The following is a 24616-nucleotide window of genomic DNA, read 5'->3' on the forward strand; positions in this document are numbered from 1 at the left end:
CAAGTAACTTGTATTTACTTCCATAGGAATCCCATTTCTATAAAAAAAATGAATACATTTAGATTTGTGGGTCAGGCTCTAGGGGATGGGGTCCAGGGCCCCAAAAAATAAAAAGAAGGGGGGCCACACAAAGTAATGTAATTTAAAAAATAAAATATCTAAAAATAAATAGTTTAAAAAAAAATTGTAAATCAGTATCAAAAAAATAAATATAAGAATAAATATATTTAAAAATTGTCATTTACAAAACCTTTAAAATTCACTGAAAAAACATAGGTTTAAGACATGTTATAGTTAGGAATTAGCATTTAAAAAACCTTTGAAATTCACTGAAAAAACCATAGGTTTCAGACATGTTATAGTTAGGAATTAGAATTTAATAAACCGCAGAAATTCACTGAACAAAACACAGGTTTCAAGGGTGTTATAGTTAGTTTGAGATGTCATCAGTGATGTCACTGACCATGTCATGAATGATGAAAAATGTGACATCATCAGCAGTGGATTGCGTGCGCTTGAGTTATCGTTAGTACAACTAACTATAACGGGGGAATTTCAATGGGTTTGTAAGAGTGAAATGTCCAACTAACTATAACACCCCTGAAACCTGTTTTTTTTTCCGGTGAATATATATGTTACAGTCAAAGTGTGAAATCCCGCATTCTATAGAATGCCTAGGTAATGTATAGAATGCCTGAAAATGCCTGAAAATCGAACGTCAAAGTATGAAATGATTGATATTTTATACATTGCCTAGGCTTTGTATACTTTGTCGGATTGTCTGCCAGCAAAGTATATAATACGCCTAATCCCGCCATTTTATTCCCGCCAGGCAATGTGTGAAATCTGGCATTCTATAGAATGGCTAGGTATTGTATAGAATGCCTGAAAATCGAACGTCAAAGTATGAAATGATTGATATTTTATACATTTCCTAGGCATTGTATACTTTGCCGGATTGTCTGCCGGCAAAGTATATAATTCAACTAATCCCAGAGACAGCACAAGTTATCAGCAAACCGAGGGGCAGAGACAGCACAGGTTATCAGCAAGTGAGGGGCAGAGACAGCACAAGTTGCCAGCAAGCGAGGGGCAGAGACAGCACAAGTAACCAGGCAAAGAGCAGGTGGCAGCCGTGCGGTGGTGTGGGGAGCGACCTGCCTGCAAGCAGGGTCAGAGGTTGTGTATAGCATCCGGCTGAGGTTCCACAGACACTCTGCTGTCATCCTTTCCCGTGGTTCTTGTGTCACCATGTCGGAAGGGAGTGTAGTGCCAAGACAGGAATCACGCCATGCTGACATTCAACAACGATTCTGCAAATATTTATCTCAAGTAAGAGCCAATGCTGCTAAAAACTGTGTTTTCCTAACCAAAACCAGTTACCAAAAGTTAGTGGATGATGTGAAAAAGGCTAAGACGACCATTAAGAAGGAACCACGGGACTATTGGCTGGTGAAACACTATGACGTAATGATGGTCGAGAATACAACTACGTTGATCTATCCTGTTAATGAAGGTACGAGTGCTATTCAGTTTTACGTCTCGGACTCCGAGTTATTTGACGTACTCCATAAGGCCCATTTGGCTATTGGTCATGGAGGATGGGACAGGATGTTGAAAGAACTTTCACCCAAGTATAAGAACATTACCCATCATGAAATTGAGCTGTACATTCACCTTTGTGAGCCTTGCCAGAAGAAGCAAAAAGGTGTTAAAAAAGGTGTTGTGGTCAAGCCAATGTTTTTTTCTGAATTCAACTCCTGTTGTCAGGTGGATCTCATCGATTTTCAGTCCTATCCTGACAGAGAGTACAAGTTTATAATGGTGCACCAAGATCATCTCACTAAGTTTGTAGTTCTCAGGGCTCTGAAATCAAAGAGAGCGGAAGAAGTAGCCTACAAGCTCGTTGACATATTTACGTTGCTTGGTGCTCCAACGATTCTACAGTCCGATAAGGGCAGGGAATTTGCAAACAATGTGGTAAGCAGCCTAAAGGAGTAGTGACCCACCTTGAACATTGTCCATGGTAAGCCGTGCCACTCACAAAGTCAGGGGAGCGTCAAAAGAGCTAATCAGGACATTGAAAATATGCTGTGTGCTTGGATGCAAGATGAAAAAACTAGCTGCTGGAGTGAGGGATTGCGGTTCATCCAATTTATGAAGAACAAAGCTTTTCATTCTGGGATTAAGAGGTCACAATACGAAGCTTTGTTCGGCTGCAAAGCTAGAGTAGGTCTCTCGACGTCGTCCCTGCCTGACGACGTTTTACAAGACATAGAGACTGAGGAAGAGCTCGAAAAAATAATAGAGAGCGTACAAACAACACAACAGCAGAAAGAAAGATGAGATGAATCAATGCAAGAGGCAGAGCTCCCTGCACAAGACATAGCTGAGAATGCAATCCATGATGGAGGAAACCAAAACAGTGATGAAGCCATGGTTATCGAAGAGCCTTCCATTTCCGTGGTTACCGAAAATCCTTCTTCTTCCGCTATCTGTTGCGTCTGCTTAAAAGAAACCTGCGGTGCTCATACATGTCAAAAGTGTGGCTGAAATGTTCATGCCATCCGTGGACATTCTCCTAAAGATGATGACGGCGACGAAGTAGAAGGTTATGGGGTTAGCATTTTGTGCAATGTTTGCTTCAATATTGAGAAAGCTATCCAAAGTAAAATGGAATCGAAATCAAACCTTGATATTCAGGCCAAAAAATGAAAAGGGATTCTGACAAAAAAAAATCCTCCTGTGCCTTTGGGTGCCACTGTGCGAGTTCCGATTCCCGACATCGACAAAGGGCGGGGTGACTCATGCAATCTCTTGGCAGTTGTTATGAACGTGACGGAAGATGGCTTTTACCGACTTGGAACTGCACAAGGAATCCTGAAGCAACTCTACCCCAGATCACAATTCATCGTATGTCCAAAGAACTTAATGAGAATTGAAGACGTTCCTGACCACGAAATACCTCTCCGATCTGCAGCTACTTCTCAGTCCACAGGAAGCGGTCAAGGATTCGTCAGGTGTATGTGCAAGACGAAATGCCAAAATATGAGGTGCCAATGTGTGAAAAAGAAAATTAAGTGCAATTCAAAATGTCACTCTAGCCTTCCCTGCTGCAAGAAGTAGGTCATGCCAGTTCTGCTTTGTGTTTCGCCTGTAACAATATTCTGTTTGCATTCTTTTTTAAGTCGTGAAATGTATGTACAAGATCAAAGTGCCAAAATAGAAGGTGTTTTTGTGCTGCAACAAATAGGTCATGCCAGTTGTGCTGTGTGTTTCACCGGTAACAATATTCTGTTTGCATTCTTCTTTAAGTCGTCAAATGTATGTACAAGATCAAAGTGCCAAAATAGAAGGTGTTTTTGCGCTGCAACAAGTAGGTCATGCCAGTTCTGCTTTGTGTTTCACCGGTAACAATATTCTGTTTGCAATCTTCATTAAGTTGTGAAATGTATGTACAAGATCAAAGTGCCAAAGTAGAAGGTGTTTTTGTGTGAAGAATAAAAGTGAGTACAATTCCACGTGTTACTCTGGCCTTTCTTAGTGTAATAAGTACTTCAATCTCAGTTCTGCTTTCATTGTTTTCCGGTAAGAATATCCTGTGCTTTATTTCGTAGTTTTGTTCTTTCAGTTTCAAATGCGTATTAATTAATAAAGGCTTCTCATCTTGTGCCCTTTTAACACTTTGCTTAAATGGTACTGGTCATTCTGTATAATGCCTAGGAATTGTATAGAATGCCTAGGAAAAGTATGTAACATTTTCACAAAAAACTTATATTTCCTAGTTTGCCTCTAAACCTTCAGGAATTCTATACATTACCTAGGCATTCTATACAATACCGGGATCTCACACTTTGCCGAATGCCTAGGAATCTCATCTTGTGGCCTTTTAACACTTTGCGTAAATGGTACTGGTCATTCTGTATAATGCCTAGGAATTGTACAGAATGCCTAGGAAAAGTATGTAACATTTTCACAAAAAACTTATATTTCATAGTTTGCCGAAAACCATCAGGCACTCTATACATTACCTAGGCATTCTATATAATACCGGGATTTCACACTTTGACTGTAACATATATATGTACAATCACTGTTCCATTGCTAGCAATGAGTGCCCTCAAGGGAAAAATCAGATTTCAATATTTATTGGCAAGCCATATTACAGCACTGAGAGACAGGTTTCGGCCTGAGGCTTTTTTCAATGTCAGCGTGTTCAGGTACCATCTTGCATTTATATCACAGAGGAATGCATTCGACTTGAGGGAATTTGCATCGAAATAAACAAAGGCACTTCAAACTATACAATGCAATACACATTTGGTGGCCATCTTGGTGCTATGCTGTTATATATCGATCTCTATCTGAGATCTCACTTAATGTCCCACATTTCATATTAACTCAGCATCAAGATGAAGTAAGAGAGGTACATAAGAAATGAAGGAAGTAGATAAAATTGATAATTACATGATTAATTCATCATAAGACTATTATTACATATACTTCATAATTCAGGGATGTATATCTGTACCCCCAAATCTCACTAACATCATCCTTTCCAATTAGACCTACTCAAGTGAACATTCTCCCCATATATGCCCCTCCTTTCTTTTACTTATTTCATTGATTATTCTGCCCTGAATGGTCTATTCTTATCCAAGCCAAGCCTATTGGTCATGTTTCTATTGCCCTTAATCAGCCAGTGCCCTTGCTCAAATTGTTAACTATACTTTTGAGGAGATATCCTCCATCCCCTTATAATAATTATGTTAGTGATGCATGGAATTCCAAGGATGAAAATTCACCTTAAAAATAGCATACACAAAATTAGAAATAGATACAACCAATTGGGGATTGCTTCTACAGGAAGGAGTCTGTACTGTCTGTTCTAGTGTATGTCTAAACCATTTTAGCCTACATGTACCCATAGTTCTTCTTCATTATTTAATCCTTTAGGGGCCTTGGCTTGTGGCTCTGTTATATTTTTGGACTCAAGAGTACGCAGCCTTTTCACCCTATCCCCTCCTCTATCGTTTCTCTTCACTTGATCTATACAGAAACACCTAAGAAGGTCTTGATTGCTGTTGTGCTCTGATTCAAAATGGCGAGCTACAGGACAGCTTTGATCCTTATTTATAATTGCTTGCATATGTTTGAGTACCCTCTTTTTGGCGGGGTGTATGGTGCCCCCAATGTAACGCTTCGCACAGGTACCTACAAATCACTAGACAGTAAATTCCGAACAAGAGTTCAGAAGATATTTATCGATCACTCAGCTTTCTTATTGAATGTTTACCAGTGGTTTGAAAGAAAATATTTTATAGAAATTTGCTCCTCACTGTGAATAACGTCCTTTACACGTTTCTTGAAACTCTGTGGCTGTCTTAACCTATTGATTTCCATTTGCTTGCCAAAGTAACTATGTAACAACTTATTCTTTAGCGAAATAGGTTTTCTGTAAGTGGTCTGAGGTCTATTGTTGAGTTTGTTGCCAATGACATTATCAATTAATAACACTTTTCTATTGGCACCTTGGTTATGAGTGGTTTCAAATCTGGTAACCTGTTAATCTAAAGTTTTATTTTCATCAACTGTGAGGAATGGTTGGGTTCCAGATTTGTCATCTGCTCTTTCGGTGGTTATGTTCAATGTATTTCCAGGATAACCCCTTACTTAAAATCAATGCATGATGTTCTTTTTTCTTTGATGAGTCCCATCATGACTGCAATTCTATTTGACGCCTAATAATGAGTCTTATTGTGTACTGCTTACTTGTTCTTTAGGATGGTGCCTATCAGGGCCGAACTAACCTATAGGGTAATTAGGAAGTGCCCGATGGGCAATTAAGACAAGTCTGTGTGTGGGCCGGTTTTAAGGCTGTTTCTGGGCCTTGTCTTCTTGGCCGGTCTTTACGGTTAATTTCCATGATTGTAAGACAAACAGTGCCTCCCACAAGCTCAAATCCATTCCGTCTTCCCATATCTCGCAAAACACTTGTATAGCACGCTTTTACAAGTTTCGAATCTGCCCCAATTTGCCATATGGGCCACTTGTTTAACTAACTTATTGACTAATGGGGCCCAGTTTGTTTTTTTGTACGAGGGCCTATTTTTCTGTGCCTTTCCCACCCTGGTGGCTGTTGGGGATTGAGCAGACAGCTGCCTCCTTCCTGAATAGGGTGACTGTCGTTTTACCATCCTCAATAATGACCCCCCTGTGCCCCTTTCTTCTGGGGATTTTTATTGATAAATATATTTTACAATGTGAGATAAAGAACCTTACATGTTATGAAGTATGCACTAGGGAAATTAGCATTTCCTGAAAAGACATGTTTATTAATACCATGTGTGGTAGGAATGGAACACAAAGAAACAACATTCAGAACATGTTATATCTAATATCAGATCTGCTCGTAAAAAATCGAAGAAGCTAACTCAAAACCTAAGCTGTTTGGGATTCTATATCTTCGTAGGAAGGCATTTAAATAAAAAGAAAAATACACTTATTTAATGTTTCTACCACTTTTCGTCTGTGATCTAAAATGATAGCTGAGTTAATTGACTAAAATAATAACACATCGTTGCACCTCTCTTTAAATGCAGGTAACAGGTCGTCTAGCAGCATTCAGATATCAAAGCACAAATTATTTATTGGCTAATTACTCAGAGTTCAATAGGTACCATCTTGGTTTAAAAATCCAAACAATTTGGAAAGTTTCTTTAATGAGTTTTAGGTGGGCACAAATAATTGTATGCTAGTTGCTGCATTTGTATTCATCGTGAGCCAACATTATGAACATTACTCTCTGAGAGAAAAAACATTATTGGAAGGCTGCTATAATTACTTGCTGAAGACTGAACTAGAGTGCAAAACACGGAGGTGATTAACATACAGTATCTGCTTTCAATACACAGGAGGCTCCTCTATCACATTTTATGTAATCATACATTCCCAGATGTTAAACCATCACTGCTATTAATATTCGCACTGTACCAAAGCTCATGTAGGAGGAACATGTTGACAAATGTAAAATACTGACTTTGACTTCTAAATTTGCTGCGTTCCGGCCTCCTTATTCAAATTCGAATGGGAAACATCATTTACCACGAAGGCATTACCACTACTAACGTTTACCACGTGACACTTACCACGCAGGGTGCCTTCCACGCAGGGTGCCTTCCACGACGTCTTTACCACGGGCTGGGGGGGAGACGTGGTATTCCTTCGAGTCGTTCTGCGTGGGCTTGGGGGGCAGAGGGGGGCTGGGGGGGTCTCCCCCCCCAAAAATAACAAGCGGGGGGCAGAGGGGGGCTGGGGGGGTCTCCCCCCCACAAAATAACAAGCAGTTTACTTTAAAAAAAAAAACGAACATAATTTTAAAAGAAAAAGGAAAGAGCCTCCCCCAAAGACGTGCCGTGTACGTCAAAAAAACAGTCCTTTTTTTATTTTGGTATACGTGTTTTGACGCTTGTTTCAATGGAGGATGGAAGTAAGGGCTCGTAGAGAAAGACGTGCAGGTAAGACGTTTCTAGGCGTAGTAAAATCCTACGTTGTTAATACCAGCGTGGTAAAGCCACTTGCGATGTAAAATTCGCGTGGTAAAGCCATGCGTGGTAATTAAAATCGTGGTATAATCATATATTCAATTCGAATTACTCTCAAGCCATCCCTCTGATTTTGAACTCTCCAAATCCCATAATTCCTTGCATGGCCAAACGTCCCTTATGGATAGTCCGGCACATTCCATGGATCCTGGTGACCCCACAGGTTGCTGGTTTGAGCTTGTTAGATTTTACACTTTCTGCAGTTTCACCCCGAACGTTTTGCCTTCGCTCCTCCTATTTTTGCTGAATTTGGGTTTTGTTGGCCTTAGGACTCTGCACACTTTACCACTGCTAACCAGTGCTAAAGTGGCTCTGCTCTCACCTTTAAAGGTGGTAGAATTGCCTTTTACCTGATTTACATATTTAATTTACGTATAAGTCCCTTGTACAGTGGTATACTACATACCTAAGGCCTGGAAATAAAATAATAATACTAGGGGGCCTGCAGCACTTATTGTGCCACCCACTTAAGTAGCCCCTCAAAACATATCCCATTGCCGCCTGAATTAGATTTTATATCGCCCTTGCCAAGCCTTAACCTCCCCTTTTATTACACATAGGTTAGGTAGTAGGTAGCATATAGGACAGGTTGCATTGTAATTAAAAGGTTGGACATGTAATTTTAAGTTTTACATGATAAATTTAACCATAGCTAAAAAGAAAGTTGGTGCCTAACCCAACTTTTTTTTTCGTTATTGATAAATTTATTTTCAGAGTCTAGTCCTTCTATTAGAAACAAGCTGTCCTTGTATACTTTGAAAGTGGTCTTTAATGTGCGTTGACAAATGACAAACTAATGTTGAAAGGCATCACAGTATTCAGTATCAATGTGAGTGGATATTTATCTTTTGAAGCCATGTTTTATTTTCTGAACCCCTATACTTGTGATGGCTTTGAGTCTTAATATAAATTTGATATAAAATATAGACCTGCATTCTGAAATTTCTTTCTTTAATGAATGGAGTGAATAATTTTGAATCAAGTTATGACGTCAAGCTTAGACATGCCAAGTAACCAATTTATATGTCATATTGTTTTTAAAACAAATCCCTTTTTAGCACTATAACCTATCTGACTCTTAGAAATTAGAAAGTTCCTGCCCTAACCATTTGGTTCCTGTCGCCTATTACTGGGGCACAGGACTAGATACAGTTGGCAGTGGACTTATTTTATTCCTCTTAGACAGACGCACAATAGAGAAATTTGGTATGCATGGATGGGCAATCAATGGGCAGGATAAGGCCTGGGGCGGAGCTGGGCACAGCCCCACATGCAACTGAATAGGCTGTGCTCTGCATTCACACAAAGAACTTGTCACCACTGCATTGTTCATTCAGCCAGCTTGAAGCAAGAGCAAGGCACTTTAAAGGTAATTCTCTAAAAACTTCTACTACTTTAATGAAGGAACGCAGTATATACATAGGACCCTAGACCCACTCTTCAGTTCAACTTCTGGACCGGTGGAAGGAATCTCAGAGGACTACCTGATGCTCTGGCCTACTGTGCACTCCAAGAGAGTGCTTTGCTGCACCTCACCCAGGAGGACTGCTTTGCTGCTTCAAGCCTGCCTTGAATCCTCGGAGGACTGCCCTGCTGCTTGAGTCCTGTTTCATCGCTTGAATCCAGGACTACCAGAGTGACTCCATAAGCTCGTTGAATGGCATCCTGATCAGAGTCTCAGTCACAGAAGAGCCTCCAACCATCTTGAACCCACACCCGAATCCAGCCTGAATGAGTCCTAGACTCCCAAGTGGTGCCGCCTCCAGTCCTGCTATCCTGGTTGGGGTGATAAAGGCGCCCAAATAGCTGAAATTCGAGACTTGAGACCTAAAACATTTTTGGCTAAAAACTGCTCTGAGAACCAAGAGAAGACCAGGACCAACATGCTCATCTATCCAGCTAAGTTCACTCACTGAACAGCCTGACTTTGCAGCAGTTCCTGCTAAGTTCTTCTCCTCAGCAGCAAATCCTGTTCAGTGGTCCTTCGCCAAATGATATCTGTCCTCGTGGAACTCTCATTGGCTACAACCTGTAGCCTCGTCCTGGTGCAGATTTTTGGTTTCCATAAAAGAGGCTATGGGCCTGATTGTGAGTTTTGAGAGGTGTGATAGGGCCGCCATACCACTGCTCCTTTACCACACTGCCAAACTTAAGCGCTTCCCTCCAGATTATCAGTTATCTTGTGGTTTGGTGGGCGGTCCTTTGGCATTCCCATTGCGGTGCCTATTTAAAAGGCATGGCATGGACTGTAAAGTCCATGTCATGCAGGCAAGGAGATGCATGCAGACAGGGGGACAGACCATGCCCCCCCTGCATTCATCCCATGGTGGGCTCACTGCCATGAAAAGATGTGAGGAAACTCGTAATATGCTTGGCGGTGCTGCAGTGGCACCGCCAGCATAATATGGCCCTGAGGCCACCATGCCACAACCAAGGATCATGGATCCCTGGTGGTTGCAGCAGTCCTATTGCGGTCAAACCGCCGTACTCATAATACGGCAGTCGGACCACTGGTGCATCGGTCTACCCCACCACCACACCTCCACCATGAGTTTGGCTGTCTTTTGCAAACACATAATCGGGCCCTGATTCCAAATGTAGAACTCTTCACAGCAAGTTTATCCAGTGGCTCCCTGATGACGACACTCCCTTTTCGGACTCTATATGCAGCGTTGCCCCGCTGAACTTTACCTTCTCAGAACATTTTTTCTTAGAAACTTCTTCTAAGTCCGAAGGTAAGCACAGACTGGGAGAGGCCCCCCCCTTCACAGTGGTCAGCCATATTGTTCTTCTTTGACCCAGTCTAATGCGACTTGATGTACACAGTTGGAGCTTTGATCTTTTAGAAGCCATTTTTTACATTGTACTTTAAAAATGTAAAACTCTGGTTCTTCTAATTGGAGTTTTGTTATTTAGGTGTTAAATAATGTATTCAAATGTATTCTATTTTCTAAAGTGGTGTGAGATTTTTCTTGAATTTAGTTTTCACTTTTTTGCTATTTGTGTGCTGCATAAGTACTTAACACATTGCCTCTAAGGTAAGCCTGACTGCTTTTGCGCCAAACTACCAGAGGATTAAGCATAGGTTAATTTAGTGCATTTTGTGGTTCACCTTGATAGTGATTGAGGTTGTTGCTTGATCAGGGTAAACACTCAATTCAGTCAACAACCCAATTTACCAAGGTGCAGGTTTGTGTTTTAGATGGGTTGTTGTTTAGCCTCCCCTACTGTCCTTGCATGTGGTCTTGTTGTTTAACTATGACCATATATTTGTAAGACTACTAGCAACTATGCTCAAAAAGAATGATTGCTGAAGCTTCAAAGTACCATGTCTTTCTACAAAAGTTTCACTCCCTTCTCCCACAACTGTTGAAGTTCTTCAAACATATGTGCTGCTAAAATTCATTTATAGAAGACCTAAATGTAATTTTTATTATGGCAAAATAATCTCAGAAACAGCTCTATACGACTCTCATGCTAATGGTTGCGATTAAGGGTGGGCGTAGTTCGCGAAGTAGCGCTACGCGAAGCTACGCGAAGTGCACTTCGCACTACGCGAACTTCACGTAGCACTACGCGAGCTGCGTAGTAGCATGTTCGCACTGTGCAAGATGCGTTTTCAATGATTGCACAGTGCGGACAAGCATCCGGCACTGTGCAAGCATTGAAAACGGCATCTTGCACAGTGCGAGCTGTAGTTTTCTGCTGCTCGAGTAGATTATTACTCGAGCGGCAGCTTTCTCAACGCGAACAGGTAGTTTCTCATTGAGAGCGGTCGCGAGCATGCGCAACCACTCACAATGAGAAACCTGACCTGATCGCGTTGAGAATCTTGCCGGGATGTCATTTTACTTGCTGGCGGTCGCGAACATGACGTTCAGGACCACGAACAAGCAAAAAATTACTGCTGCACTACGCTACGCTGCACTACGCATGTTCGCACTGTGCTACGTGCAGCTCGCGTAGTGCGAAGTTGCGAAAACTTCGCAAACTCCGCGAGCGTAGCGTAGTGCTTCGCCCAGGGTTAGTTGCGATGATGCTGACCAGTGGTGGACTAATAACATTTGAAAAAATATATTTATATAATAAAATAATATGAACTGTTCCTCCAATGTACTTCTTGGTCACTCCCTCAACTTCTGGAAATTCTGAATTAACATAAGGGCTACATATATCTTCTACAGTGCACGTTCCATAAATATTTCATAATGGCACTGAGATTATCCATGGCTGAAAGTTTGTTATGGAGGTGTAATCTTGCAGTGGGAATTTAGGGTTACGTAAAGATTACAAAATGTCTTATTATTCCTCTGACATGCAACTTTGCTTAATTTCAGAGACTGGTTGGAGTAAAAGACATCATGCAGGAACAATAAAAATGTAGCTGTGAGATATTTTCTCCTTGAACCAGTCTCCCTACAGTAATTGGTGATAAATTAACACGTAATTCACTCACAAAAAAACAGGTCATGTTTGTTCAGTTTAATATGTGTATGGTGGTGAAGTAAGCTAAAGAATGATGATGGATTCAACCCAGATCTGTTACTGAGGTTGAGTGTCTGAAAAGTTTCAGTGCCCTGTCCATCATCTCCTTGTATTTGCTTTGTCAGCCCTAAATTGGCAGGGTATGCCCAGATGTGGGTCTCTTGCTTACTTTGCCACTGGTTTCAAGCTTGTCTGGCTGATGAGGGGTGTTACCTTGAAACCATTCCTAGGATGCTTGTATCCGGTTCAGGGAAGACATGGTTTGGCACTTCAGGCAGGACTGTTCCCATGAGGCACAGGGTCAAGACAAATGTGCATTTTGCTGGGTCGAACTGAGGTGGCGAAGTGAGCTAAAGAATGATGATGGATTCAACCCAGATCTGTGACTGGGGGTTAGTGTCTGAAAAGTTTCAGCACTCCATCCATCATCTCCTTGTATTAGCTTTAGGTGTTTACCAGCAGAGGACATGGCTTTGCTGATCAGAGTAGGGAATTAAAATAAGAGAGTCTCCAGTGGCCCTAAGCCAGCCAGGACACCATCAAAGTGGACACAAGAAGTGCAAAAACCCAAGGCAATAGGCTTTTTCCATCTCTACAGCCAGGGATCATGAACTTTATCCCTCTATCTATCAGGATTGCCACAACCCTGATTCAGTTTTTGAATAAGCTAAAGACACACCTCTGCAAGGAACACTACATTATTTTGCAGTAAGATTGTAAATGTACTTTTGTATTGGATACCAATTACTCCTCAAATCCTATGCTGACTTTGCCTTTGCCTTCAATCCTGTACATCACCATGCTGCCTTCAAGCTAGGTCTGTGCTATATAAGTACCACATACATAGATACATACATCATACAGTCAGTCGTCGGGATGCTGTGTGCGGGGTGTTTTGTACCTGAAAGGACTGCAAATCCCATTTGCCACTGGCCTGAGGAGGAGGGGCCAGAACTCTGCTGCCTCCTGTGTCGAGACATAATAAAGCACCTCAAGTATTTCCCGTGGTGCAGGACATGCCCAGGCCAAGTGTGGGCCCATCTGCACCCACCTGCGGCCAGATAAGACCATGCTGGGCCATCCTTATAACATCTGCTCGCTAAGTACTAGTCAAGTATCTGAAGTGATTCCCTGCTGCCGCCAACCTGTTTCCATGCTGTGATAATAAGATCGGAATGAGACTGATTGACGCATGGGGACTTTAGCTTTTGAAGCTTTGTTCTGAATCTTCTTAAGCAAATGGTATTTCACGTTTTGTTTTTTCTTTTTTCTTTTTCATATACAACGTTTAACATTGGACCCCGCTCAATCTTTGTTGTATAATAGGGGTGGAGCTCTTTCAGTATGTTAGCTCTTGACTAAAATTGTGTTGTATATCAATGTAAGTCAGCATAAAGATCTTCCTATTGCTATTTACAACTTTTATGCCTTTGCTGGGAATATAGCCTAGGAGCTGGGTTTTGATCTTGTATCAGTAGGTGTGTGTGTAGCAAGAGGTGCTTTCACACCACCCTGCGTCTTCCAATTCCCCAATTGTGTTAGGTTGCAGGGAATTGACTGCAGGGGGTGCCACCTTTTAAAAACTGGCTAGCTTTACTCCCCTTCCTGTTTTCATGTCATTTAATTTGCATTTTGAATATTAGGGTCTCTATATTATTTTCATATTACAGTTGTGTCCCAGTATTCATTTAGACTGAACTCCCCATTTAGTGCCTCCCTGCCCAGTAGCTGATAGGATGGGCAAGAGAAAAGCTTTAGATAACCAATCTACAGCTTCACCCCCAGCTAAGTCCACTTCCATAGACAGAATGCTCCACAAACCACTGGGGGTACTCAGTATGGAGATAGAACTTACAGAACATCAATTAGCCCTCCAGGCAGGGCAATCACCGGGGATGAGTTATTCCCTGATAGTTTGCAACCTTCACCAAGAGCAACTGACTTTTCCATACAGCTATACTCAAAAGGAATCTGCAGTAAGTTTGGCATCCAATCCTAGATCCTTGTGTAATAGCCCAGTTAAAAATTAGTCTTGGAGAGTAAAGTGAGTCAGGTGTCCTCCCCAACAATCTATAATGGCTGCCACTCCAACATCAAGTAGGCCTATATGTTCCGCTGTTGCCTCTACTGAGGATAGCATCAGCAAGGTGTATGTGTCTATGCCAGAGTGAATAGAGCAAATCATTGCAGACCGCATGAGTAAGATTAAAGATCTACTTAGGGCTGAACTTAGCATTCTTTTTACATGCCTTGAATCCATGGAAAAACAATTGCCTCTTTTAGAATCAATCATTTTTATTATGTGGTATAGGATCGATAACACAGCTCAACTGCCTACATCCACCGGCCGGCAGAGTGAAAAGGCAAGGCCAGGACACAGCGTACAGGTCTACAACCCGGCGGGCGACCCCGCGTAGAAAGGCTGCAGTCCGTAGCGTTCTTGGTAGACAACTGCTAATATACCACTTTTATAGGAAAAAGAACAGGGAAACAGGCAAACATCACACCCTCTGCCCCCCAAAACCCCCCTCCCTTCCTACCCCCTCCGCATCAGTCTCCATATATCTATTCTACCCACCTATAGCCGTCAGCAGCCACCCACAATTACTCAAGCTACGGGTGTGGCCCCAACCGTTGCAGCAGAATAAGCAGATACTTTGGGCAAGTGACATCTCTCATTTCCTTGGAAAGGAGCTGCAGAAAAGGACCCCAAAGCTTTTCATATTCTGCTCCCTTGCCATCCATGCTAAATGAGAGGCGCTCCATTGCGAGGATATGCCAAAGTCTCCGTATCCAATCGCGCGCATTAGGTGCAGCCAGGGAGCCCCATTGCGCTAGCAGTACCTGCCTCACCGCCAGCAAAGCCAATGCAATCTGTCTACCTCTCAGCAAGCGCAGAGGGGAGGATTTGGGATGGGGAGTCCTAGCACTGTGTCTTCAGGGGACCGGGGCAGCGTAACTTGGAATGCTCCATCACTGTCATCACGAACTGCAGCCCAATATCTCTCCAATTTCGGGCAGCGCCACAACAGGTGTACCAGAGTACCAGGAAGGCTACACCCCACCAGCAGAGGCCTGACTTAGTGCCGTCCCAGCATTTGATGCGCGCTGGTGTATAATACCAATAAGCGACTGTCTTATAGGCCGATTCCGCCCCCGCAGTATTAGAGGGCGTGTGATGAGCGCGGTAAAAAATATGTTCCCATTCTCTGGGCGTCAAAGGGCGCCCCAGTTCAGTCTCCCAGTGAACCTGCGCCTTTGTACGCTGCTTCGTAGAGCATTTAAGAATCATCGCGTACAGTTCAGATATGAGCTTGCAGTCATCCTTTTTGGAAACAGCAATTTTTCGAATGTGGTTAAGGGGCGGGACATAAGGGCGAAATTGCCGGGCTGCGTCACCCAGTGTGCGAGCTATGAGTACTGGAAAACTTCCGATTCCAGTAAATTAAAGTATTCCTTGAGCAAGTGGGGGAAGGGGATCAAGCCATCTAAATCAAATAGGGAACCAACTCTCTTACAACCTTCCTCTCTCCAGCGATGTAAGACAGGAGACGTGCATCCCGGTGGGAACTCAGGATTATCTACGATAGGGGTCATAGGGGGAGGAAACGTGGTCCAGCCCCTGTGCAATGCTAGCTGATCCCATGCCTTGAGAGTCGGCGAGGTTACAGGCAACGAGTAGAGGCCCCATGCTCGGTGCTTGCGCGGAAGGCAAAGTTCCCGCAAATAGTACAGCCAGCCACTGTCTGGTCCATAAAGTTCCAGTGCTTGCTGGATAAAGGCCTATTCCACTCCATGACATAGCGAAGACAGGTCGTTTGGTAAAAGGCACTCACTAGGGGGAATCCCAGCCCTCCCACAGCTTTCGGCGCAGTGATAAGCGTCAGCGCGAGCCTCGGCCTCTTGTTGCTCCTCAAAAAAGTATTAAGGAGCCCTTGCAACTTCCAAAGGACACCCAGCGGAGGGCTCAGCGGGAGCATCTGAAACAGGTAGCGGATGCGGGGCAGCACAGTCATCTTCACCGCCCCTAACCGCCCATACCAGGCCAAAAATTAAGGCGGGACCAATCATAGAGCGCTTTGGTAGTTTGGTCTACCAATAGCCTGTAATTTAGAGAGACCGTTTTTGCAATGGAGGAAGTCAGCCGAATACCCAGATACGTTATATCGGAGTGCACCCACTGAAAGGCAAAGTCCTGCTGGAGATCCCGGACCTCATCTTCAGGGATTGAGATATTCTGAATTTGCGATTTCGAGAAGTTCACTTTAAAGCCCGCCACTTTCCCAAATTCAAGAAGTTCCGACGCAAGGAACCGCAGAGTGGAGTGTGGTTGAGTCAGCGAGAGAATAACGTCATCTGCATACAGACTAATTTTGTGCGTGTCTGCGCCAAATTTAATTCCCATTATATCTGTATTTGAACCAATGCGTTGGGTAAAAGGCTCCATGTAGAGCGCAAATAGTAACGGTGACAAGGGGCACCCTTGCCGCATCCCCCTGGCAACGGGCAAGAGGGGAGATCTCCACCCGTTCACCCTCACCACCGCCTTAGGAGCCGCGTAAAGACATTGAACCCAGTGAACAAAGTTATCCCCAACACCGTAAGCCCGCAAGACCTTGAATAGAGTGTCCCAGTGTACCCGGTCAAAGGCCTTTTCTGTGTTTATGGAGAGGAGAAAGGCCTGAGTCTGAGAACGGTGGACCAGGTCTATAAGGTGAAGAATCCGTTTGGTATTGTCCCCTCCCTGCCACGTCGGGATCAATCCAGATTGGTCTGGATTGATGATATCGTCCATCAGAGGGCTAAGGCGGGCAGCTCGGATGCTCGTGAAAAGTTTTGCGTCAATATTTAGAAGGGAAATCGGACGATAGGAGCCACACTGTTTCAGATCTCTCCCCGGCTTAAGGATGACTGTAATCGCTGCCTCCGACATGGAGGGGGTGACTTCCCCGGTGTCTAGGAAGGAGTTGAAAAGGCATGTTAAAAGAGGAGCCAGCTCCACACAATAGGTTTTAAAAAACAGTGCCGTGAAGCCATCCACCCCCGGGGATTTGGCAAAGCTTTAATCGTGCTATTGCTGATATGACCTCCTCTATACGTATTGCAGCGTCCAAAGTGTCAACCGACGACTGAACCAGTGACTGGATGTTACAGGAGTCAAGGTACTCCACCTTCCCACCCGGGCCATACGCCTCCCCGTTATACAGGCACTGATAGAAGTGTCAGAAGGATTCCACTATAAGGGCATCCGTAGAGTGCTCACCCGCTGCGAATCCCTAAAAGACTGGACAGCTGAAAGCTGCGCCTGTGCCAGCAGTCTATGGGCCAACATCCTACCCCCCTTGTCCCCACTAAGGTAGAATTTATGCCGCAAGCGCAAGAGGGCATGCTCCGCCCTATCTAAGTCCAAGTGCTTTAACATGCGGCATTTCGTTTCCAGCTCCCTCCAAACTCGCGGGGCCCCCGTCCGCTTGTGTACTGCCTTCAAAGCTCCCACCTCCCACTCCATTTCCACTCGCTTGGCCTTGCGAAGCCGCATAAATGATGCCGCCAGCGCAATAAACTCTCCCCTCACCACCAATTTCAAGGCTTCCCATACTGCTGCCAAAGGTGTACCCTCCTGATCATTTTCTGCAAGATAATTCGTGATCACCTCACGCACCCGGGTCACAACTGATTCCTAATGGATCAGGGAGTCACGAAGACGCCAGCCGGAGGGCAGTGGGCGTCCGCCACAGAGGGTAAGCTGCACTGAGATAAGCGCCTGGTCTGAGAGGGAGTGCAGGGTAATCTGAGCCGCAGATAAGTAGGGTAGGAGAGAGGTTGTTGCTAAAAAGTGATCGAGACGGGCATAGGTTTTGTGCGCTGCTGAGCGGTAAGTGTAGTTGCGCTCAGCAGGGTGTTGGACACGCCACACATCATGCAGTCCACCATCAAGCAGCCATTGCCGACCCCCCTGTGACAGCGCGCCAGCCTGATGCGCACGCTTCTCAGACCTGTCCATCCCAGGATCCATCACCACATTCAGATTGCCACCCACCAGGATCGAAGTGTCTGGAGACGTCAGGCCCTCAGACAGGGCCACCCGCAGGAAGGGCTCTTGTCGATCGTTTGGGGCATATAATGACACTAGTGTAAGCTACGTGTCCCCACACTGGACCCGGACCGCCGGGAATGTGCCCTTGATATCAGCTCCTTGGTAAAGCACTTTACAATGCGCACTCGCACTAAAAATGATTGCCACCCCATGCTTCTTAGCTGGACCTGAGGCCCATAATTGCAGTGGAAGCGCCTGTCTCGCATCCGCCTAGTATCTTTAGAAAGAAGATGGGTCTCCTGCAACAAACACACGTCGCCCCCCGCATTCTCTAAATGGGAGAGGATAGCCGCGCGCTTGACTGGGCTATTCAATCCCCTAACATTCAGACTCATAATCTTTAAATCTCTGCCCAACAGTGCCAATGGAGGGAGCAGGAGCCAACTAAATGCCCAGAGACAGCAATATGAAATGGGAAAGAAGGCTGTGACAACAGGCCATATATCTGCCATGTCCGGCCAAAGACTGATGTGGAGCCCCCAAAATAACCCCCAAACCCCAACACAACCCTCCCCCTTAAATCATAATGTAGAAGAACTTAACAAGGAGCGAAAGTCACAAGTTTTGTCCATGGACAACAGTCTGTCAAGAGAATCAAACAAGAGGGGATAGCAGGATGGTACCACTTCTCAACAGAACATTCCCCGCCTCCGGCGCTGAGAGACATCCCACCTGATGCCAATCGAACAGAGCTCAAGGGACGTCATTGTTGTCGGTCACCTGTGCCACTGATGTAACAGCTGCTTCTCTTTCCAGCAAGCTAGTGGACATATCCGGTCTCGACAACCGGGGAGATCCCCCGACCCGCTTCCAGTCAATGGAGCATCCGCGCTGACATGGAGGGCAACCCCGCGGGCCCCGATGGAGAGGAGGGCCGCTCCAATCCCAGGACATCATATGCGACGGACAGAGAACGGATCTGATGGAACTTGCTCTGGAGTTTAAAGATGAGTCGGAATGGGTGACCCCATGAGTAGGGAATTCCCCTTTCACGCAGGTGAGTGGTAATAGGTTTGAATTCTCTGTGCTTGGTGTGGGTGTAGGCCGCCAAATCCCGAAAGAGCGCCGGGTGATGTCCTCAAAATTGCACAGGATGGAGGTCGAGAGCCTTGCGAAGGATATGCTCCTTAAGCTGGAATTCATGCACACAAACCAGAATGTCCGGTGGGGGAGCCTTAGAGCCTCTTGACAGGCCGACACGATGGACCAGATCCATCTGTATTTCCTCTCCCTCTCCTTCCTCCAGGATGTGTAGAAAAGCTCGCAGACATATTCACGCAGTTCATACCCTTCACCCTTCCACGGCACTACTCGGATTCTAATGTTGTTACGCCGAGACCGGCTTTCTAAGTCCTCAGCATGGGCTTGGAGGTCTAGGTTTTGCTCCGTAAGGCGGATGACATCTTGCTGGAGCTGATGAAGATCATCTTCCCGACCCAGGTCGTGATCCTCCAAGGTTGCCTCCCGCTCGCCAATCGCATCCACATCACGCTGAACCTCCCGTAGGTCAGAGGAGAGCTGAGAGCTAAGCTCCAAAATATCTTCTTTTATAGCTGAGAACAGCTCCAGCATGAAGGCTTTGGTCACCGATGCATCATTATCCTTCGATGGCGGCGCTTTGAGATCCTTGAGAGGTTTGTCCTTCCTGTTCCTGGAAGAAGACATGACGGCTGAGTCGCAGGACTATGCACCAAGATGCGAGACTCAGGTAGAAGCAATATGAGAGCACCAGGGAGCTCTAGCAATGCCCACCTCTGGGGTGGACCTGACCCAAGGCTAGGGCAAAGCAATAAGACACCAAAGGGCAGCAGTAGCTGGTCCACGTAATGACCGAGGTATAGAGGGGCCCGAGCCTCAAATATGTTGTGAATCAAACAGCCAGCACATGGGAGGTGTCCCCGCCTACCTCTCACACCCAAGTCTCTTCCCTCCAAGGCCCCACCACGTGCCCGATCCCAAAAAGCTCCACCCAGGGGGGCAATACTCACAGAGCCCCGGGGATCAACCTCCGAGCCAGATCAAAGGCCAAGGCAGCACTCCTTCTCAACCCCTCAGGCAGCACAAAGCTCAGTACAGGCCCAAGCCCCTCACACCACCCACCCACAATTCAAGACAGAGCAGGCCTCCTAGGCCCCGGGCCCCTCAACAAGGGTCGACCACTCTTGCTGCAGTTCACCAAGTACATTGTAGTGAGGGGCCCTCCCGGTATGGGCCCCACTCTCAGTCACCGTAGCACGGGGGACACAGGCCCGGGGCCCCTCAACAAGGGTCGACCACTCTTGCTGCAGTTCACCAAGTACATTGTAGTGAGGGGCCCTCCCGGTATGGGCCCCACTCTCAGTCACCGTAGCACGGGGGGACATAGGCCACCGACCTCCACACCCTCCGCCCAAGCCCGCACACCACTGCTCCACACTCGAAATCACCGGGGGGTAGGGCACCATGCCGCTAAGCCGCTAGGCCTCTTTCACTGGAGCAACTGCCACCCGAAGCAAGCAGGGCAGAGATCGCAAATCTGTACTGGCGCAGGGGCCTTCTCCCGCTGACCTGCGGGCCGACAGCAGACTCAGCCCCACTCGCAGTGCTGTCTCGGAGCCCTAAGGCCCAGGGGGGAGGAAGTTACCCTCTAACCCGCCGACACCGCACAGCCTCACTGCCAGCGGCCCTCGGCTTGCCTCGCAAATGCCACCATTACAAGGCAGCACATCGGGCTCACCACCAGGCCCCTCCGGTCACAGCTGCAGGCTTCGGGGCTCTTACCAAGTCCTGACAGGCACAGTACAGGCCCTCCAGCAGGACAGGAACACGCTGTCCGTCGGTATATGGACCGAGTCCCGCAACCCCAGGGCCGCCTCTCCCTCTCATCGTGCTGCTCTAGGCGTAGGTCGTCTCCTCTCCTCCGCACTGTCTCTCCGCCCTCACAGGCCTCGGACCTGGCAGACCCACACAACTGTGGGGAAGATACAGGCAGCTGTTCGCCAGGAAGAACTGCCCTCAGCACTCCTGCCGGGAGGGGGATACGGCTGCACCCACTGTCAGGCCACGTTCGTTCTCGGTCTCCGGGACGTCTGGGCCGCACTCCCACGTGGGTCTCGCAAGATGGCGGTCAGAAGGCAGACCCTCAATCTCCGCCTTCCGGACTGCTCCGCAGGGCAGGCTCTTGGTTCGCTCACCCCTCCGCCCTGCTGGGGAGCCGTCAACCCTCCACAGCTCAGGCAAATCGGTCGCTGCGCTAGCGTCTCTGCTGTCGGCGCCCCGTCAACAGATGTACGGGCCGCAGAAGGAACAGTGCTGGGCGGCTCAAGTCAGTACAGGATGCCCCCAATCGCAAAAATACACCCACCACTGAAGCGGGAGGGTCTGCGAGAGCACCCACGCTAATTGTCCAGCGCGGATGGGCACTCGGAGGGCAGATATTCAACGCTAATTAAAGTCGGTGCCGAGGGACAGAGAAACACTTTCTACTCCTCCGCCATCTTGGCCACGCCCCCCCACAATTGCCTCTTTTAAAGAAAGCTGGTGCCTATTTGGATGCATCAATAGAAAAGATGCCTGATGTAGTAGGGTTGTCCAAAGATGACTTCTAAGGGGACATCACATCACTAACATGAATGAGGCTCCCTCCGGCCCACAGCAGTGTGTAGTAACCAACAAACAAAAGATCCATGGCCCCCTGGGCACTGCCCATCCATCTCCCTCCCACCCTCCCCAACAAGACACATTGCAACAAAGTATGGCATAGATGAACCGTGATGGCATCTACACCTTGGGAGCCCACAGTACAGGTAGCTGTGCAGGGTGACCAAGGCCCCCAAGGGTAAATTTTCTACCAACTTCTTGTCCATACGTTGTAATACTAAGTAGAGTACCGAAGTTGTATGTGGGTCAGAAAGAGCCCTATGATGTGTTATTCAACAAAACACTAGCGTGACTTGTAAAACATAGAGATTTTCCTTTGTCGCAGGCCCGGAACATTCTTATCACCTGTCGGCTAGCATGACCAGGGCCAGGTAGAGTGGATCAGGAAGGGGACTGCAATATTGTTAACTCTAGTTTCCTCTATCTCGCCCGACAAGCACTTTCTGGTCGGGTAGGTAACAACCTTGAGTCGAATAGTCACATTGAGCCTCTTCCTTTGGGGTACTTTCATAGGCCGCCTACCTGTCATCTTGTGACTAACCGTCAGTACACACAGTGACCTGTTCCCTCCTTGATTGCTCTTGTCCTCTCCAGCCCAGAGGAAGTCATAGGTATGCAATTTTAACCCATAATCAATTTGAATTTCTAGATCATCAAAGTCAAACTGCAGTTAATGTACCCCAAACCCTAGAAGCCCAATGTGCTGGGTCCAAATATTCCCCCCAGCTCCCAGCCAGCATTAGGTTTCAGACTTCCAGACCCCGGTTCAGGATAAAACTTAAGACCTGGCTTTTCCCTGTATGGGAATGAAGCCATTTTCACCCGATCGTTATTTGCTCCCGTACTGCACACAGCGCCAAGACGCCATGGCATTTGTGCACTCTGCAAGTTTATTACTTACTTACTTACTCTTTTTAGTAGCCAGAGGGTGCAACAGTAGGGAAAGTGTTGGATAGCGTAGGGGTTAAAATTACTATTCCAACTCCAGAGGGTGCAACACTAGGGAAAGTATAGGATAGCGTAGGGGTCAAAATAACTTACTAATAATCAAAGAAAAGAAATTTGTAAAAAAATAATAATGTCATGATTAAATTACAACAAATTAATTAACAATACCAATAAATAAGTATTTAAAAATAATTACCAATTAATAATTAATTACCAAATAAAATAAATACAATTAAATAATAATTATTAAAAAATGTATGACCAAAGAAAAATAATTAAAAAAAATCAATACAAAAAAATTATTCCAAAAACATTTAGCATTTAATAACTAATTAACAATAAATTATTGATAAATACCAATAAACTATAAACATTCAAATTTAATTACCAATTAATAATTAATTAACAATAAATGAATGTAAACATATATTAATTATTAAAAATGTATTACCAATTAATAACTGATGAACTTTAATTTAATTATCAATATTCAATACTAAAATAAAGAATTAATTACAATTAAATTACTTCCCACCCTATTACCCTATAACCTCACAACACACTTCAATACTAAATTAATATACTTAATATAATTACCAATGAATCAATTAATAAAAATGAATTACCAATTAATAAAAATGAATTACCAATTATTAAATATTTAACATAAAAATAATTATGAATACTGATAAATAAAAATGTTATAATTACCTAATTACAATTAAATTACTTCCCACCTCATTCCCCTACGTATCCACATCCCGCTACAGAACTTAAATGCAAAATGTATTTTAAAATATTTATTAATTCCTAAACAATATTTTATTAATTTACTATAATTAAATTACTTCCCATCCTATTCCTATCCTATTCACACACAACCCGCTACGGTACTAAAAAGCATAATTTACTTACAATTTTTTTTACTAACTTTGAAAAATGTAATAAATATATTTTAAAACTAGTACAATAATTAACAAAAATTCTAAAAATAAACAAAAAATACATTATAAAATACATAACACTAATATTAATATCAATATTAGTAACATCGATATTTTTGCTATTGATATTACTAACTTCGATATTAACAAAAAAGATATTTCTTACCTTCAGGTCGATATTCTGGTTGTCGATATTCTTGATTTGGATATTCTGTCTAACCCTGGGCGAAGCACTACGCTACGCTCGCGGAGTTTGCGAAGTTTTCGCAACTTCGCACTACGCGAGCTGCACGTAGCACAGTGCGAACATGCGTAGTGCAGCGTAGCGTAGTGCAGCGATCATTTTTTGCTTGTTCGCGGTCCTGAACGTCATGTTCGCGACCGCGAGCAAGCAAAATGACATCCCGGCGAGATTCTCAACGCGAGGAGGTCAGGTTTCTCATTGTGAGTGGTTGTGCATGCTCGCAACCGCTCTCAATGAGAAACTACCTGTTCGCATTGAGAAAGCTGCCGCTCGAGTAATAATATACTCGAGCAGCAGAAAACTACAGCTCGCACTGTGCAAGATGCCGTTTTCAATGCTTGCACAGTGCCGGATGCTTGTCCGCACTGTGCAATCATTGAAAACGCATCTTGCACAGTGCGAACATGCTACTACACAGCTCGCGTAGTGCTACGTGAAGTTCGCGTAGTGCAAAGTGCACTTCGCGTAGCTTCGCGTAGCGCTACTTCGCGAACTACGCCCACCCTTAATTCTGTCCCTCCGATATTTTAAACTCGATATTCTTGTAGGTCAAAAAAAAAAGTCCATATTTAGACTGTGTACCTCCTGGGCCCCCCCTCAGGAGTGTCTCCATTTGTTGTTCCCAGAAAAAGGACCTTGATAGGGGCCTGAAAAT

At 45.0% G+C, this 24616-nt stretch overlaps 1 pseudogene; it reads left to right on the forward strand.

Annotated features, from left to right (window-relative positions):
• The first annotated feature begins 1251 nt into the window (after positions 1-1251).
• On the forward strand, positions 1252-2346 carry LOC144828138 (KRAB-A domain-containing protein 2 pseudogene; annotated as a pseudogene).
• The last annotated feature ends 22270 nt before the right edge of the window (positions 2347-24616 follow it).

This window comes from Lissotriton helveticus, chromosome 4_1 (genome assembly GCF_964261635.1).
Source record: "Lissotriton helveticus chromosome 4_1, aLisHel1.1, whole genome shotgun sequence".
NCBI classification, from domain to species: domain Eukaryota; kingdom Metazoa; phylum Chordata; class Amphibia; order Caudata; family Salamandridae; genus Lissotriton; species Lissotriton helveticus.